The sequence below is a fragment of the Dreissena polymorpha genome, chromosome 2 (assembly GCF_020536995.1).
Source record: "Dreissena polymorpha isolate Duluth1 chromosome 2, UMN_Dpol_1.0, whole genome shotgun sequence".
Classification (NCBI taxonomy): Eukaryota; Metazoa; Mollusca; class Bivalvia; order Myida; family Dreissenidae; genus Dreissena; species Dreissena polymorpha.
Window position 1 is genome coordinate 32,302,556 of NC_068356.1, and position 21,001 is coordinate 32,323,556.

The 21,001-nt window shown below is 33.3% G+C and overlaps 1 long non-coding RNA gene across 1 annotated transcript; it reads right to left on the reverse strand.

Moving 5' to 3' along the window:
• Nucleotides 1–4,654: 4,654 nt before the first annotated feature.
• Nucleotides 4,655–9,325, reverse strand: LOC127866506 (uncharacterized). Its single transcript, XR_008043020.1, has 2 exons — nt 9,110–9,325; nt 4,655–4,926 (listed from the first exon to the last, which is right to left on the reverse strand). It is a non-coding gene; the product is annotated as an uncharacterized LOC127866506 (long non-coding RNA).
• Nucleotides 9,326–21,001: the final 11,676 nt, after the last annotated feature.

Genomic DNA, 21,001 nt, shown 5'->3' on the forward strand with positions numbered 1-21,001 from the left:
CCATTTTGTAGCAATTCTTAATTCACAGTCTAAACTGCATACACTAAGCTCTATAGTTACAATTTGAATGCAAATATTAGAATGCATCATGTTATATCATCCATATTTTTTTATTTAAACATTCAAATAACACATAACACAGTACATATATAAAAAGGTATGTGGTATTGTGTGGAGATACAAAACACTTTACATCATTTATTTGCACATAAAATAATAGTTACAAAATAAGTAATACTAAAACACTGTCATAAAGCTACAGTACACGAACATTTACGTATATGAAATTACAAAGTGGTGTTATTTCATTACCTTTTACAAAATTAACAATGCTAGTTTTGTACTAGCCATAAAACATTAATCATGGATTAACAAGTAACAACCAATTTATTAATTACACAATATAAAGGAAATCATATTAATCGCATTATGCGTTTACTAAACAAGCTATTTTCTACTGTTTAGAATTACACTATCTTACTAAAAATGATCACAACAGGTACTTAGTGCTTTTACATACTTGTGGTAAGTTTTGTATTACTAGTTTGACATTTATTGGCAGACACTTGTCGATATACAGACTAAATTTGCATGGGAACTTTCATATTTTTTCAGCATAATTACCTTAAAATTGTTAATTTAACAACCCTTTGACATTGTTTGCACATCTGATCTTATTATACCATAGCTGAATTTTGTTTATAGATAGACAGATATAGACTTTTCAAAGTTCTATAAAAGTTCACACATGTTCCATCCAAGTAAACCAACAGAACCAATAAAGATCACCACAGATAAAAACTGTGTGTATAGCTTGGAAACTTTGATAGTTCAGGAATCCCTCCTTTGTTGATTTCTGTAAACCAACACTGTCAGTTTTGCTGGATAGAATGGCTTGTGTGATGCCAAGCTCTTGCCTTGGCAGAACAGCTTCTAAAGACGGAAAACCAACAAATATCTTAAAATCTGATCAATAATGCAGACAATTTATAAATGTCTTGTTTTTTGTTTACTTCGAATCTGGAAGATTTTTTACGTAAAATAGTGATAAGAAAATCCAAAGGTATCGGATTTTGTGGTTTTAGGCTAAAACTTATTATAGTGATATGTAACCTTTCGGGATATCGGTAAAGTGCGAGCAGACGAGGTGTAAATACGTTAAAAATTAAAGCTAAAAGACAAAAAAGTTAGATCGGAATATCTTTAAATTTTGTGAATAAATGTGTTTGTAATGGATAACAACGACAACTTACCAGAATATTGCTCATGATCACACGTACAACTTCTTTCTGAGAGCGAATGGAAAATGCGTCACGAATTCTAACAAATAAACAGTAGGGTGTCGTTATTGAAATACCGCTATAATACTGGAAGAATAGAGATGCCAACTATAATGTTTAAAACAAATATTTTTTTACCAAGCGTTTGTGATTTGTCAGGATAATAATAACAATAAGATATCGAAAAGATCAAAGCAAATAAATTCGACAGAAATCTGATATTCGGCAATATATTTAAGACGGGTTATGTTAAAATTGTGTTTGGTAAAGACTGTCACTATATGTAGTGAACCAGTCTTCGGCTTATACCCACTGAAGAAGAGTATTCAGGGGAGATAATTGAGTAATGTCTTAATTTTGGAACAGTTGCGAAGAAAAACAAATAATGCGAGAATATTTAGTGCGATTCGCAACACAATTATGATGTCATTGATATAATTTAGTATGTATTTACATGTGATTTAGCATATGTCAAAGTGTTTTTTATTTGTTAAAGGTCATAAATAGCATCGCGTAAATATATGTCGCGTGGCAATTTTTTTTAAAACGCATCAATATGTGGTATTCTTATGTAAATTTATGTCTAAATTTCCATATGTATGAACAGTCAACGCCCGCTTTGCGGGCTTTTGCTCGTACTACTTCTGCTTCTACTACTACTACTACTACTACTACTACTACTACTACTACTACTACTACTACTACTACTACTATAATTATTATTATGATTATTAAAATAATACTGCTACTACTACTACTAGTACTACTACTACAACTACTACTACTCCTACTACTACTACTACTAATACCATTACTACTACTACTACTACTACTACTAGTAGTACTTATACTACTACTACTACTACTACTACTACTTCTACTACTACTACTACTACTACTACTACTACTAATACTACTACTACTACTACTACTACTACTACTACTACTACTACAACTACTACTACTACTACTACTACTAGTAGTACTACTACTACTACTAATCCTACTATTACTACAACTACTACTACTGCTACTACTACTTCTACTACTACTACTACTACTACTACTACTACTACTACTACTACTACTACTACTACTACTACTACTTCTACTACTACTATTACTACTACTACTACTACTACTACTACTACTACTACTACTACTACTACTACTACGACTACGACTACGACTACGATGAATGCTACTGCTACTTCTATTGCTACTGCAACCACTACTACTACTACTACTGCTACTTCTTTTACTACTACTACTACTACTACTACTACTACTTCTACTACTACTACTACTACTTCTACTTCTACTACTACTACTACTACTACTACTACTACTACTACTACTACTACTACTACTACTGCTACTCTACTGCTACTGCTACTGCTGCTGCTGATACTGCTGATGCTACTTTTGCTGCTACTGCTGCTTCTACCGCTGCTGCTTCCGCTGCCGCTACAGCTGCTGCTACCGCTGCTGCTACTGCTGCTGCTACTGCTGCTGCTACCACTGCTGCTACCGCTGCTGCTACTGCTGCTGCTACTACTGCTGCAACCGCTGATGCTACCGCTGCTGCTGCTACTGCTGCTGCTACCGGTGCTTCTGCTGCTGCTTCTGCTACTGCTGCTGCTACCACTGCTGCTGCTACCGCTGTTTCTACTGCTACCGCTGCTGCTAATGCTATTGCTGCTGCTACTGCTACTGTTGGCACTACTACTGCTGCTACCATCGCCGCTGCTACCGCCACATCGACTTCTAACACCACCGCCACTACTACCACCACCGCCACTACTACTACCATCACTACTACTTCCACCATCAGTTACCATTGACAACTGCACACATGTAAATAATACAGTGTCTTTGGAACGTTTAAGAACGTGTGTCTAATTATAAGGACAACATACAATAGTGTTATAACTGATATTTTAAACAGGTTACTTGTTAATAATTTTGCTTGGAAAACTGAGATATCGTATATTTATGGAAGTTTACTTACAAATTGGACAAATGATTGCTTTGACATATGCGCGCATTACTTGAAAATATCAAAATTACCGATCATTTTCTAATGCTAATTATTATATTAACTGTTTTTAATAAAACCTATAGTACTCTGATTTTATACGCATTGCATATATTAAAAACTTACCACATTTTGGCTTCGTTTTATAACGTCTAGAAATTTACATAATAACCATATGGCGGTAATAAGTTGTCATTTTTGGAAAAAAGGAATTGTGTGATCACCTCAAGAAGCATTAATAACTAAGACAGACAATCACATATACACGTTATATTCGTCATAAATAAACGCACATACCAGACATTATAATGTACTTAAGCGAAATGTCAAATTCTTTATTACGTATACAAATTAATAATAAAGAGTTAAAAACCTTCAATATATATTCATGATAGTACAATTATGTAAATATTCTTATTGTAGAAACACTCCTTCCGCAATGTAAATGCCTTTTTGGTTAGTGATTTCATGTCGCAGAACAAAACAAATCGAGGCATTAATTAGAGAGTAAATGTTTAACTACAACTCTCAAATACAGATATCACACATAACAGTTTTAAGCTACGGCGTGTTTTCAAAACACTGATATATTTCCGAAAACGTATCTTAAAGTAACATTACTACTCAAATATCAACGAAAATTTCGTACAATATTTCGTAAAATAAAGCTAAACAATTAAAAAACATTGTTCCTTATGGCATTTGCCGAAATTTCAACACCAGATGTGGTCTGGTAAAAGAGATTGTTTGTGGATACAAATGCTCGTTTTGATTATGGTTTTAACATGGTACCATTTTAGTGTTCGTGTGTCGTATGAATAGATATATTCGCAGCAAATTAGCATGGAATTTAGTTTGGTCACAAATAAATAAAAACGAGCATTTTTGTATCTAAAAAAGTATATGTAATCATACCACATCTAGCGTTGAAATTGTGGCTATTGCTATAAGGAACACTGATTGTTTAGGTGTAAACTTTATTTTACCAAATACTTTACGAAATTTTCGTTGATTTTGATCGTTATAGAGACTTTAATAGTGAAGAAGTCGATAGAAGGTCACAACAATGACATTAATCTAATTTTTTATCATGGTGTAAACACACACATATAAGGAACACCAAGTATATACTTAAATCTGCCCAATAAACAAAACGTGTTAGCCTCAGAATAACAGTAATATTTGTAATTATGTAGTCCAATGTGACATGGTATAAACGAATATTTACATTTTGTGAAATTACCAATAAACAGTTATGTACCAAAAACTAACGATATATATTTAACACGAATGAAAATAAAAAGTTTGTTTCGGAGTAAAATGAACAAACGCCAAATACTATTACAAATGTATTATATCCCTGTATATAATGTTAGTTTAATTTTACACACAGTTGTGCTCAGCAATTTCGCCCTTATTTCCCAACCGGCGGGAGGGGTCCAGAAAGGGTCGACGTTGAAGGTTGGCACAGCGGACAGCATTGCCCGTGCACATGCTCAACGATTCCTGAGCATGGTTCCATGAGGCATGGATTGTCTAGATGAACGATTGTGCCTCGGACGCAAACGAGGTCGTGACATTTGTTTGGATCTTCGAAAACAGTCTCGCCTATATAATGATAAAAACAATATCATGAACGACATTTATATCTGTGTTGATTATAGCCAAAAATTTAAATACTGTACCTTCCAGTTTGCATATGGTGTACGGATTTTACACCAAACGGAGGACTAGTATAGCCACAGTGATTATTTTCATAAGTGTTGTATAGTTTATCTCAACGTAGTTATTAAATCAACCTCCGAAATATTACGGCAACAATATAGACAGTGAAATTAAACGTCAGAGGCTGATGCATGTATTTTATTATAAAAACAATATTCAATTAATAAAAATAATTCAATTGTCAATAATATGATATGATAACTATTTTAAAGTCTTAATAATTATAATTAGTGTGATGATATAGTTAGATTACGATGATGATGATGTTGATCATAGTGATGATGATGATGATGATAGTGTTGATGATGATGTTGATGATGATGATGATGATGATGATGATAAGTTTAATGATAATGAAGTTTGGGATTATTGTTATTATTAATAGTATATCATAGATGTTAATCATAGTGATGATGATGATGATGATAGTGTTGATGATGATGTTGATGATGATGATGATAAGTTTAATGATGATGAAGTTTGGGATAATTGTTATTATTAAGAGTATATCATTAATTTATTATAATTATTATTAATAAAATAGCTGTTAATGTACGTATTATAACACAAACATGTATTATCATTTTAAGCAGTAGTATAGTTATCATTTTGATAATTGATTTATTATTAAAATTAATTCAGTTTTTATTAAAGTAATTACTTTAATCATTTGTTGTATTTTGTGCAAGTAGTAAAATACATGTGTTTTTAAAATAATGATACTTGTCATTATGCTATATTAATGACATTTTTAATACAATTATTGATCTCATTATTATTATTTATATTTATTATTTGTATTATGATTATTGTTGGTCATTATTATTATTATTATTATTATTATTATAATTACATGTATCTAGTTTATCGTAATTTGTTTATGATTAATTATCTCATTATAAAAAATTTATATTTTCATTATCATTATTACTGATACAGTGAATTTTACATGCATGTGTTTCTGGTGCTAATAAGCGTCACTGCCGTTTTAACGTCATGACGTCATTTCCTGTTTATTTTATTTTTTGACGTCATTTTATAATTGTTTTTGTTGAGAAACAGAAAGAAAATGTAGTTAATTTGTTAAAACAAGCTTTGAAAAAAGCCTATTTAGGCGAAATATATCAGAAAAGAGTGGAATTTGTTCTGTGTAGTTATTAAAGTTTCGCCTATATAGTAATAAAAGACTTCTTGCATGAGATGAATGTCTGTGTTGATTATAACCTAAAGATATTTAACCATGTAGGTTGCATACGATGTACTTTTAAGACGTTTACAGAGGACACAAACGTTGCTTTTTTCGTTTTCATTTACAAATAACACGAGATATGTTCCTATGTGAGAAAATTCTTAAAAATAAGATTAAATTTAAATATTGTTTTAATTTTGATAAGATAACTAACATCTGCTACATTTAGTCAATACATATGTATTTCTGGTCTCTTGATATAAAACAATTCTTTTTCAAAGAAATGCATCCGTTTGTCCGCTGATATACATTCATCAATAACCTTGACAACCTTGTGTATAAATATACGAAATGTTTACGACAAATGTGCATGGAAACATCTTAAAATAGAATTACTCAAACCTGTATATGAACAATTTAGGCCAAGATTCTGGTACCTAAGATAGTTTTGATATAGATGTATAATAATGAAACACAGTATATTACATTTCAGTAATCAGTGTAAAACAAAAGTGTATTTCAAATGAATTGGTTACACACTATCTTTATTTTTACACTCACTTAAAGTAGAATTCTCCTCTAAACTTTGTGAGATTTATAAGAATGAAAACCCACTATAATCGAAATAATAATTAATTTCTCCTCGTTCAAACAGAAATTGCGATTTAAAGCATGTAATTGTTTTTGATAATATGCTCTAGTTTATTTGAGATGGCAGACATTTACCTTTTCCAATGATATCCAAACCTGCCATCGAAATCTTTATTTATTAATTTATCAAAATATAAACAATGAGGATTACACATGATAGATGTTCACCTTTATGGAAAGCATATGAAATTGTCATGGCTAAAAATATTAACATTACAGGACGGAAATTGTTACAAACTTGTCAACTCATTAACTGATATGAAACAAATGTTTAATACTGGTCAAATGTTTGCCAAGAAAATATGCACGAAACTAACAAATACGTTTTGGCTACATGTTTTACACAGCTATATATTGTATATTGAACAGTTGCCTATACCAAGCAATGATGACATACTAGATATGCCTATTTTTTATAATGATAATTTTAAAATTGATAATACTTGTATGTATATGTTAAAAGTCTGTATGAAAGAGGAATTCGTTTTGTTAGAAATATATTCGTAGACAAGAATTGTTTTATCTCGAAAGAATCTTTAGAAAGCAAAATCGGGATCAATGTAAATTTTGTATTGTACCAAGGATTAATCAGAGTTATTAGTTATTATATTAAAATAACTAGAAATAAAGTCACCAATGATAGTAAAACACAATGACCTGTTATTTCAACATTTGTAAAGAAAATAATAACAAGTCAAAAGGAAGAAAAAATAACCATATCAAATACTTACTCACAACAATGATATTCCTACTTGCGAAACAACATGGAACTCTAAATTCTCACATATTGATTGGAAAAGTGTACATTCACTTGTTTTTGACATTAGTAAAGAAACCTAAATCCAATGGTTCCGATATATAATAGTACATTGAATTATTGGAACAAAATCACTTATTTTTAGCATGAATATAGCTACTGATAATCTTTGTAAAATTTGTAATGAAGAAATAGAACATATTACACATTTGTTCTGGAACTGTAGATATAGTCAAGAAAATATTAGATTTGCAATTCATTTTATTAATAGAAATAGGCAACATTTACATATCCAGCTAACATGGCAAGACATGATTCTGGAAATTACAATCTCATAAAAAAAGATTTAATTATTTTATGTTTACAGATTAAAAGATACATTTGTCATTGACAGAGAAAAAAAGATTCATTCAAAATTTGGAATAGTAAGCAGCCTTAATAATTCTCTCGATATCTATAAAAAAACAAAAAACAAGAACAGATGATGATTTCAACGAATGGTCACTAGTCAGCATGTTTACCGATACTGTTATCATGGAAACTGATCGCCAAGTAAATTGAACCGATTCTGCACCAATAACCTATGTTTGTATTCATTTGCAATTCAATTTTGTTTGTGCAAGCCCTATATAGTGTGCAATGTTTTATATTGTTTAGACCATTTACATAGTTATGACTTTATACTTATAATACACAGTATGTTACTTCATTAATATTTAATTGCATATAATTCGCATGTAAACAATGTGTTGTGTGTGCAACTGAACAAACTGTATATGAATAATGTGACTGCATATTGAATGTTTAATGTACTAAGATGAATAAAATGTTGCACCTAATTTTGTTTTATCAAAATACAGCATCAACCGCGAAACTTACTTCAAGTCTCTATAACGCTCAAAATCAACGAAAATTTCTTTAAGTATTTCGTAAAATAAAGTTAACACCTAAACAATCAGTGTTCCTTATAGCAATAGCCAAAATTTCACCGCTAGATGTGGTATGATTACATAGATTTTTGTAGATACAAAATGCTCGTTTTTATTAATTTGTGGCCACAATTAATTCCCGCGAATATATCTATTCATTCGACACACGAACACCATTTTAGTGTTCATGTGTCGTATGAATAGATATGCAAAACAATAATTAAAACGAGCATTTTGTATCCACAAACATCTATTTTACCAGACCACATCTGACGTTGAAATTTCGGCAATTGCCATAAGGAACACTGATTTTTTATTGGTTACGTTTATTTTACGAACAATTGTAGGAAATTTTCGTTGATTTTGAATAGTAATGTTACTTTAACGGTATCTCCCCGAAAGCAAACAAATATCGTCTGTATAACTACGTACCTCAACATACACGCCAATTATCACGTATCTTGAGTAGAAACGTGATCGAAAGCGCGATTTAGATCATTAACTATTAAATTACCATATGACGATAAATGACCTATGTACCTTCCATGTACATCTCCCCGTTTGCGGAACATGATCCGAGCGGTTCAGTTGATAATCCTAGTTTTGCCATGGAAACTGATGCGAAAATTGGCCCTAATAAAAGGACAATGTACAGAGTCATAACTAGATGCTTCAACGCGTTATGCCTGAATTTTAATCTTTGGATTCGAACCCAATAGATAAGAAAAGTGCATATTGTAGGACAAAATTGTCTATTTAAACGATAAGTGGATAATTTTGAAATAGTTTGCCAAAACGTCCCGAAAAAGAACAAGAGGGCCAAGATGGCCCTAGTTCGCTCACCTGGGAGAAGTCGGTTCATTCAATCGTTGTCAAAAATATGACGTAGTGATCATGTTTTCACTATATACATATAGAGAAAACTGTCGCACCCACTGGCGGCCTTTTTTTTCACCGATCTAGACCATTTTCAAACTTGTCCGAGATATCAATAAAACCAATGTTTTGACTAAGTTTCATGATGATTGGGCAAAACATGTGACTTCTTGACTGTTCACAAGCCTTTTTTAGTATATAAATACATGTTGTATAAGGAAAACTGCCCCGTCCCTCTGGCAGCCATTTTTTTCAACGGACCGGAACCATTTTCGAACGTAATTCACGTATCTAGGAAACAAATGTTCTGAATAAATTTCATGAATATTGGACCAAAAATGTGACTTCTAGAGTGTTCACATGTTTCACTATATACATATAGAGAAAACTGCCCCGCCCCCTGGTTGCCATGTTTTTTCACCGATCTGGACAAATTTCGAACTCGTCCGAGATATCGATAAAACCAATGTTTTGACTTAGTTTTATGATGATTTGGCAAACATGTGACTTCTAGAGTGGTCACAAAGTTTCTCTAAAGCCAAATAAGGAAAACTGCCCCGCCCACTAGCGGCCATGTTTTTCAACGGACCGGAGCCAATTTTGAACTCAACCAACATATCATTAAGACAAACATTTTGACAAAGATACATAAAGATTGGGTATGAAATGTGACTTCTACAGTGTTTACAACGTTGTTGTTTTTTTTGCCGAGTGACCTAGTTTTTGACCCAGCATTACCCAGATTTAAACTCGATCAAGGTATAATTGGGACAAATCTTCTGACCAAGTTTCATGAAGATCGGACAAGAAATGTGGACGGACTGATTTACGGACAACGGACAAAGACCGATCCTAAAAGCTCACCTGAGCAATCAGGTGATCTAAAAAGTAGTTTTTGATTTATAAAAAAATGTGGACACTGCCTGTCAAATGTATGTCCCTTTTCTGTTTATCAAGGTTCAATGTCACAAATTGTGATCAAATGTCATATTTGGTGATATTACAATTTGTTCGGGCTGCTTATGCTCGATGCAACTTATAATAACGTGACTATCGTTCACAATGCGGAGTCAGTGTGTTGCGCAAAAGACTTTTATCCCTAAATCCAACGTCCATGAAACACTGAAAGTTTCGTTTTTCAATAAGAATAGCAACCGACATGTGCAGACCAGAAATCGACATTCAAGGAAAATGTATAAACACACTTTTCTCTGTATTTCCTATCGATGTGTTTGTCGATGGCATTCGGCTTTTAGTCAAAGTTCAATGGTATTCATACGGCTTGCATAAGACAATTTTGATGAGTGTATATTCAGAATTTTAATGGCAATTAAAATGCCAGTTAAGAGGTCATTATGAATAATATTCTTGGCAACGGGATGCTGACACATATAAACATACTTAGCATATTCTATAACCTACTGTAAAGTCGCTGTCATATGCAAACGACTCACATAAATGACATATACATGCATTCATATTCACAAAGTTGCGAAACAGCTATTTTATTGATATTCAACATGCAGATCAAACATACAGGAATGAAATCGCAATTTTCGTTTACACATTAATGAAACATTTAAGCGCACGCAGGGTGTTTCTTTACATGAATTTATCTACTATATAATCCAAACGTAATATTGTTAATGAAGATTAATCACTTTTCCTAAGCAAACATTATATTGATGGTATTATTTCAGTAGATATCGTATCATTACATCAATATAAATTAGTAAAGGCGTTACGTTTAAACGTGTTTATTTTAGGTTACCTGACTTCAGCATTCAGCAAAGATTAAATGACTTTCTGTTTGTAATTCGTATGTTGCGAATTATATTGTTTCCTCGTTTATATGATTATCATAAAATGCTTTTCCTGCTTGCGCCATTGTAGTGTCGCTTTCTTATATGTATTTGTGACGTAAACAACAAAATCGCATAATGCCATCAAATGAACGGCACCAATGTACATTGCGTGTCTGTTACCACTAGTTTTTTTTTGGACAAAAGCTATTATTAGTAACATACAAAGCTGTTTGCATTGTTTTTGGTTTTTAAAATAAAGTTTTATTATATGACATAGAACATATTTGCTGATTTGCTGATTTCGGTGTGTAATCAAATTTTATTTAATTGTGGGTATAGGTAGGGATAACATAGTGAGTCAAACATTTTGCTCTCTTAAGTATGGTCGGAATAGGTTTTAAAATGTGTGCGTCATGGTGGCATAATCATAGTTGTGTCGATAAGTTATATAGACTGTAAATTAACACATGCTTGTGATTATTCTTCCCTTATTTGTATTTTCAGGAAACGTAACTGACACTTGTAGTGATGTTGTTGAAGCACAAAACTCGACGTTCTTTGGAGGAGTGCAAAGAAACAAAGAGCGGTGCAGTCGATAAAAGAAAAGATGCATTACAAAAGAGGAGAGTGCATTGAAAAAAGTGCGGTGCAGTTAATTGTTTAATACACACTTTCTGTATTCACTGCACTGCTCTTTTTTTCATTGCACTCCACTTTTATTTAGTTCTGCACTCGTCTCTTTTCTATCTCGTTCCCTCGACTTAGAAAGTCGTTCCCACGACATAGCGAACTCGTTCGCTAGAGTTAGTAAGTCGTTAGCTAATTGCATTCCTCTTTTATTTAGTTTTAAAATACTCTTTTTTTCCATCTCGTTCCCTAGACTTAGTCAGTCGTTCCAACGACAATTTAACTCGTGGGAATAAGAGATAGTAAAAGGAGAAGTACAATTAAAAAAAAAAGAAGTGATTTAACAAAAGAGGAGTGAATGTCACCTCTCTGAACAAACGCTTGTTTAACCACACTTAAACGGTCGAGCTAAGCGTTTGCTTTAACGTTGTCTGGCAGAAGACCAATATATTACAGACATGTTATTGTGCAGCATATTTAACGTGAAGACGCATGTGCTGCGTATTGATCACTAGGTGTGCATTGTCGAAAACATTTTACTGATGGGTTAACTTTACTAGCTTATTTGTAGGATTGCCGGGATAGAGCTTCACGCTGAACACAATGACTTCATTTTATTTATTTGCATTAGACCAATAGATTTTATCGCATATTCGGACAACTTGTGCCATTTGCTTTTGTTTATTATATGATCGATATTTTAGTAAGTGTTGAACACATATACGTGTATTATCTCGGCACAGAAATTCAACCACACGGCAAGGGTCGTGCTGACGAGAACTTTGAAGTTTAAGTTTTCTAGGACTCGCTTAACAAACGTATCTGTATTATGCACTAGCCAAGTATATCAAAAGTCAGAACCATAACATAGATGTGCACTTCCCAGAGCGATGGACTTACATTTGTCCCGTTGAAATTCTATACAGAAGACGTAAAGAGAACATGAATGGGCATTACCGATGTTTTGCGGAAGACACAATGCGAACAATACATATTATAACACTTAACTTCGTATAATGTTGTGACCTCCCGTCTACTTTTCGCTGAATGATGTTTACATGCTCTGGCGATGGAACGTTATATATCTCGATCGAGTGTGCAGTTTTAAATAAGACGCCGTTTTTATTTGACTTGCTTTGAAAGGGATTTTTCCACACTTAACATTTTCTGGAGCAAATCTAACGCACTAGTCCTGGGCCATTTAATTATCATAAACATTTATCCGAAGATGCACTTTAAATTACATGTCCGTGATTTAACCCCCATTAGGATAAAATATTTTGGTTGTGTTTTGTTTTTTTATAAAACAATAAATTGTAAAACAATAACTTGTATTTCTTGTTATATTTCTCGGGTTAAAAATGAAAACACATTCCTCCTGCATGTTTTAAAGTATTTCAAGTAACGACGTCAAAAAAAAATTTCTGTAAATAAGTCCCTATAAGAATGGAACGCTCCGACGGTTGAAGATAAAGCCAATTTAATTATAAATGTCACTGTTTGTCTGTTCAGCCGACAATCGCAGAAGGCGGCACGGTGGTTATGTCTTCGATGCACTCGTGGCAGCACTGACCGGGAATGTCCACCAGATGACCATTGGGGCAGCGTGGCTGACCACTGAGAAAACACTTGTCATCCCAATACATTACAGCGCCATCACTGCAAATACTTCCAGCGCAATGCTCTGCATCCCCACTTATTTTGTCACCTATAAATATAGCATCGAGTTTTAATAAGTTTTGAATAATATGCATAATTGCCCGCACGCATGTGTCTTCAAAAGTTTTATCGTCTCAACTGTAAATAGCACGCAGAAAAATCAAACGCATAGACATAAAATAACATGATCGCTGTCAAGAGAAGCCGAAGTTTAACTAATTAAATCATTTTTAATTAAAATATTGTAATGCAATGATACCGTTCATGTATACGTGTCCGTCAACTTTACACGCTCCATGAGGTACACTCGGTGTAGATGTGGTTGTAGACGTTGTTGTGGTTGTGTACTCGCGACATTCGTGACAACACTGACCCGGGATATCAACCAGCTGGCCATCACAGTGCGGCTGACCAATCAGGAAACACCTGTCGTCTCCATACATTACGTAGCCACCGCTGCAGCTACTGGAGTAACAGTTCTCCGGGTCTCGATGAATAATCTCACCTGAAACGCATTGATTTGATGTACTGATGCAAAAGTTGAACTTTTTATTAGTATTCAGGTAAATAACAATTGCATTAGGCCTAAACAATCCTGGTAACAAACTATAAACCCGTTTATAATGGTATGGTTTCAAGTGTCGTTTAAATTCAAAAACAACAAAACGACAAACATATTGCGCTGATTGGTAATTGACAAATAGACATGTTTTCTACAGATTACAATGACACACTTTTGTATATAAAGGAGCGCTGTAAAATAGTATTCGTATTGAAATATGCGTTAAGCATACTTCGTGAATGCGTACTCATCAGTCAATATTGTGAACATTTAAAATCATTTATATCGCTAAAAATCTTAATGGTGTTTCTTTTTGTTATGAGATCTAAAAGCTGGTAAATCGCTTGTATGATTTAACACTGCGGTTACAAAATGAACAAGTCGACACAGCTGAGCGTCCCGTCCCGGCTTCAACACCTTGACTTAAATATGTCTATTTTAAGACAATAAATTTCACAATGTGCACACATATAATAACAATAACCTTAAATCGTCGTAAGCCATGTGCTATTAAAATAAAACACATGGCTATAACAAAAATGTCGTGTACAATACCATTATGATAAATCTTTCCATCCACTATACATGCGCCGTTCGGAATATGTTGCGCACTCGTCGTCGGCGGCGTCGGGGTCTGTGGAAGTGACAGAACTAAGGACACGATCGTCACAAGTCCAAAAACAGTCTTTATATTTAATAGTGTAAACATCGTTTTGATAAGTAAGTTTGTAAAATGACCGTCTAAACTGCATGGACACAGACGGTTTCTTATATATGACGCGTCCTTAACGAAAGATAGCAATTAAGTTGAAACGTGACAATGAAGATAAGCAAATAAACACAACATGATCTTAAGTAGGTGCGCCTGTTGCAAAGTGCGATATGAATAGCGTTCGTACATTAAACTTTGGAAACAACAATTTAAAATGGAAATGACAAAATCCGGTTTTAAGGTAGCGCACCTCTAATGGGCACATATCCAAATATAATCTAAGTAATTATTTTCTTAATCAGCATCATTTCACTGAACTACATGCAAATTTGTAGGTAGGCTTTCCATGCTTTTTAAAAAAATATACCGATTTTTTCAAAACCACCCCCACGCTCGGCTTTTGTCCAGTTTATTTCACCCCTGGGGTATATAAAAGTTCCATAATTCATTCAAATTTCCAAATATGGGCATGCAGTTGGTGTGTACAGATGCTGTAAAGGTGTTTAAAGTTTAAACAAGATGAAATAAGTATTCTTTTACAGACATTTATTTTTTACAAATTTTTATCTATGGAAGAGCGCCATGAAATGTAAGTGATTTCAGCCAAGTAAAAATTGGGTCGGTTAAAAAAAAAAGTGTCATAAAATTCAAAATAGTATCATTTAAATCATATTTTAAACTTAGTTTTTATAGAAACACTATATACAGCAAAAATACCAAGAAATAGACAGATTTACCGTTTACTTTTTGAAATAAAAATAAAAATGCAACATGCATAGTTCGTATTTTCAACAGTAAATCACCCAATTTCGCCATAACGTTGTTTTAATTTTAATAATTGAAGAATGTGCATAAAAATTGCAACATATTTAACAATAAATATAGCTTATATGCCATATTAAATCAAATTACGTTAGAAAATAAATAAAACGCGTCGCAAAAAGTATACGTCGTCGGCAGGATTCGAACCTGCGCGGGAATATCCCAAAAGATTTCTAGTCTATCGCCTTAACCACTAGGCTACGGCACCTAATAGTAGGCTCTTCAACCTTCGAAGAAATCGCGGGAAATCATTAGAGGTGCGCTACCTTAAAGCCTCTTAGCGAAGGTCGTAACGCAATAAAAAACATATATGTCAAACGACCATAGAGTCGACAAAACGCCCACGCATATTTGCGTTAGCGTAGTTTCACTAAGAAATATATTGCTAATGCTCGTGTTTTAATCAAAACCATAGATGTTACGTGCCTTGCATCCTTACACATAAAATATTATAACCACAACAATTATGTGTTTTGTATCCCTACACGATATTCATACCATAAACATTTGTACGTTGTGTATTATTATAATAAACTTACCAACACATAAACATGCTTTGTATCCCTTATAGCAGCCATAACATGTATGCTTACGAAATAGACATAACCAAAACTTGATTTTAACATCGCTACACAATACAGATGATAACAACATGTATATACGTTGTATTCCTACAGAAGGGTCATAGCCACAATATAAATGTGATTTGTATTGCTACATAGTAGGCAAAATCCGAACATCTATGTGATTTGTATTCCATCGCTATAGACATAACCTGGACATTCATGCATGTTGTTTTATTGTACTTAACATAAGCAACACATTAAAATGCTGTGTATCATTATACAATAGACATAACCGGAATATGTATGTGCTGTGTATGCCCACGCAACAGTCATAACCAGAATATGTATGTGTTGTGTATGCCCATACAATAGACGTCACCAGAATATGTATGGAATGTTTATGCCCATACAACAGACGTCACCAGAATATGTATGGGATGTGTATGCCCACACAACAGTCATAGCCGGAATATGTATGTGCTGTGTATACCCACACAACAGTCATAATCAGAATATGTATGTGCTGTGTATGCCCACGCAATAGACATAACTAGAATATGTATGATCTGTGTATGCCCACACAACAGTCATAATCAGAATATGTATGTGCTGTGTATGCCCATCAAACAGTCATAACAAGAATATGTATGTGCTGTGTATGCCCACACTACAGTCATAACAAGAATATGTATGTTTGTGTACGCCCAAACAACAGTCATAATCAGAATATGTATGTGCTGTGTATGCCCAAACAACAGTCATAACCAGATTATGTATGTGCTGTGTATGCCCACACAACAGTCATAACCAGAATATGTATGTTTGTGTACGCCCAAACAACAGTCATAACCAGAATATGTATGTGCTGTGTATGCCCACACAACAGTCATAACCGGAATATGTATGTGCTGTGTATGCCCACGCAGCAGACATAACCAGAATATGTATGTGTTGTGTATGCCCACACTACAGTCATAACCGGAATATTCATGTGCTGTGTACGCACACACAACAGTCATAACCAGAATATGTATGTGATGTGTATGCCCACACAAAAGTCATAACCAGAATATGTAAGTGATGTGTATGCCCACACAACATTCATAACCAGAATATGTATGTGCTGTGTGTGCCCACGCAATAGACATAACCAGAATAGGTATATGCTATGTATGTCCACACAATAGACATAATAAGGAAATGTATGTGCTGTGTATGCCCCCACAGTAGACATATCCAGAATATGTATGTGATGTGTATACCCTGACAACAGTCATAACCAGAAACCTTATTTACTGTGTCTGCCCACACAACAGTCATAACCACAACCTGTATGTGTTTAAAATCTTTAAACAATTCGCATAACACGAGCATTACATACTCATATTTCACCTCCTTCAAAAATGACCTAATCCGATTGGCTTAGAGCGGTCACGAGCACATGGTGTGTTTTTCTATACACCCCGAGTAATGTCCATACAACCCGAGTTATCGAGTAATCGGTTGAGATATAATCGTTACACAGTTAGTTACTGATGGTGTATGGGATATACACCCTCAGTTATTTCAAACCATACGAGAGCGAAGATCTACACATGTATATATCCCATACAACATCAGTTACTAACAGTGTAACTCATGGTATTCATATGAAATACACATATCCATGCATGTGACTTGAATTCGAACACAATAGACATAACCATAACTCTACATAGGAGACAAAACACGTACCTAAACGGTAAATTTATTAAAAGTTTGTGTTTTCAAATGTCACGCTAGTAGGCATAGCATGAACCCGCATACGCTTTTATAGGTAAGCAGTAGATTTAATACACGTATGTGCTTTAAATTTTCTTCACACCAGAAAGGTATAAAACTGGCTTTTTGAATATTTATTAATCGAAATAACGAAAACTGGAATGTGTATTGTGTCTTTCAAACTCGTTAGGTATACCGAAACAATGTATGTGCTTTATAGTCCTTAACAGTCGACATAACCGATATTTCAAATGTACGTTAACGACGTCGTTGAGCAGTAGATATAGGAAAATCCACTGTTATTTTGAAGATGTTTTTTTTGTAGCGAATATGTAAAGTTGACAAACCTTTAATGATTTGGAACAAAGTTTTTTATTTTTCATCAAAAGCAATTTTAAAAGTTCAACTATTAACATAAACAAGTGTAATTTGTTTAAGTAAGCTTTCTTTCTCAATATATTGTTTGTATGCATTAATATACGTAAAATGTCCACTTAATAAACAAAAACGAGTAAGAGTTCAGCTGACTATTGGCGATGGTTCAGCTGTGGAGGTAACCTCGATACATTCGTGGCAGCACTGGCCCGGAATGTCAAACAGATGACAAATGCAAACCGGCTGACCTTTTAGGAAACACTGGTTATCCCAATGGATTACAGAACGTCCATTGCAAATACTTTCATGGCAAGTTTCCGGACCAATTTCGATCGTTTCGCCTACAAATGATTTCAAATTAGTTTGTGAATGTGTGTCCAAATTACTTTGAAAAATAAAAATACATTTCCGGACACTTCAACTTGTAAAACAACAAAATGACATTTTAATTTAGCATACTATTTTTCTTTTTCATGGAAGTGTGTTGGTACTTGCAAGATCTCTTGGCCCCATGTCAATGCAACGATGCAAGGTATTTAAAGTCAACAACATATTTTGTTAGGAGAATTTTAGCACTCATAAATTTTCAAATTACTTGACATAGCTTACAGACATTGTAAAACAGAATATCGTGCGCAGCAACCAGTTTCCTTAATGAACATTCCCAAATAGATAATTAGAAATCCACACATACGAGCACGCACGCACATTCATCTTAAGTGTGAAATTTAATGCATTAGGCATTGATATTATCAATCTGTTTATTATAAATCAAAGAATAGGACATATCGCAATTTAATATAATAATGTAAATGGAACGGCTAGAGTTTCAAATGAAAGGAGCTGACTTCAAAGTACAAATATATACACTATAGCTTTCAAGACAGTCGTGCGTGTCAAAAGAATAGTAACAATAATGATAATTATTTCGGAAACCCTAGCGTTCATGTTCATTATGTCGTAAATTACCGTCATCTCGAACGTTGACTGAGTATGTGCGTGAAACTACGATAATATAGTCAAAATAAAACAGCGGTTCCAATACGCTATATTGTTGCTCAAATGCCTTTGTTTTGTACATATAAATCAAACACATCTACATCGTTGGGTCATTAGTTCGATTCTAGTGACGTGTAACTTTGTTTAATTAACCTTTTGAAAATAACCAGTATTTTACACCATTAAATGTGATTTATTGTTGTTTATAAATACTTCATGTTTCGATCAAGAAACTATCAATGAAAACAACGTATGCTTAAAGTTGTTAGTTATTTTATTTATTTATTTTTTTAAATGACTAATAACTAGAGATTGGTTTTTAAGGGGAGATAATAACACTTGAGTGCTTATATATTCTTTATTTCGTTTGTAATACACATTTTCGTCATAAATACATATACAATGCATAAATGTATCAATGCATAGTATTGTTTCATCAATATTTATGTTAAAACTAGAGTGGAATTTGTTATATAATAACCGATGAAAATTGAGAAAAAAAGGTAGAGTATTGGCAACTTGGAATGTCTCGGAATCCTTAATACTTTGGGAAAAAAACAACTTTCTTAAACATTAGTTCTGGTTGCTGAATACGATTGCAATAGGAAATATGCAAAGCATGAACAACACTTAACAATTGCATATAAAAGTTCTTAAACCTCAAAGTGACGACAGCTGTGTGTTTTTTACTATTAGTTTTTACGTGAAATATATCAAATATGTTACTTAATGACGCGAAATCGACAAAAGGACTGTAATTAACGCACTTCTTTCCTTACCAGAATATTTTTAGCGATGCACTTAGCACATACTACCATATATGAAGATTTCATTATCAGGAAACGCGATTTTAAAGTGCATTCTTGACTTAAATATGAAGTCCGTAACACTCGCGTAAAAATCTAGACAATTTAATCCGCTTCAAATGTTAAGCCTGATAATGTAGAGCAAACATTGCAGATTAAGTGTTGACAAGGTATCGCTGTTAAACAATTTTGCATTTGCTCAAAATTCGTGTTTTTCCATAAACAGTGTTCAAATGTTAAGGCAACAAACACTCGTAATTATTTCTATAACTAGTATAGTGTGCTCCAACAACGACCTGTTTCTGTTTAAAAAAAAAGAATCATAACACGCCTATTGCTATTTTTTTTAATTCAAAATATTTATTGTGGATGAACATGTTGTTTGATCATTTTTGAAATCAATTAATTTAAAGCAATTTGAAGAACATTAACATAAACTGGAAACATTTTATACTTTTTGGAAGCAAATGGATTTCAAGTTTTTATCTCCAATATGATCATTCTAGTAAAAGATTTAATCTGAATTGAACTACAACAATTATTCAACACGCATATCGTATTGTAATGTACATGTCATAAAATAATTTGTAAATGTTGTCCGAATCTAAACAAGTCCGAATATTAGTAAACACAATTACTGTTGCTTTAATTTTGTCTACAAAATGAATTGTTTTTAACAAGATAGTGATCTATAAGTTCTTATATATTTAAATCTTTGTATTTACCTTTTGTTTATTTCATTATATGTTTTTGTTTTATAATGAGTCACATTTTAACAACATAACTGAAATTCCTGCACTGTCAAAATAGATGCAGCAATGTACATAGATGAAGTCATATGTAGAAATACGGTGTAGTGTTT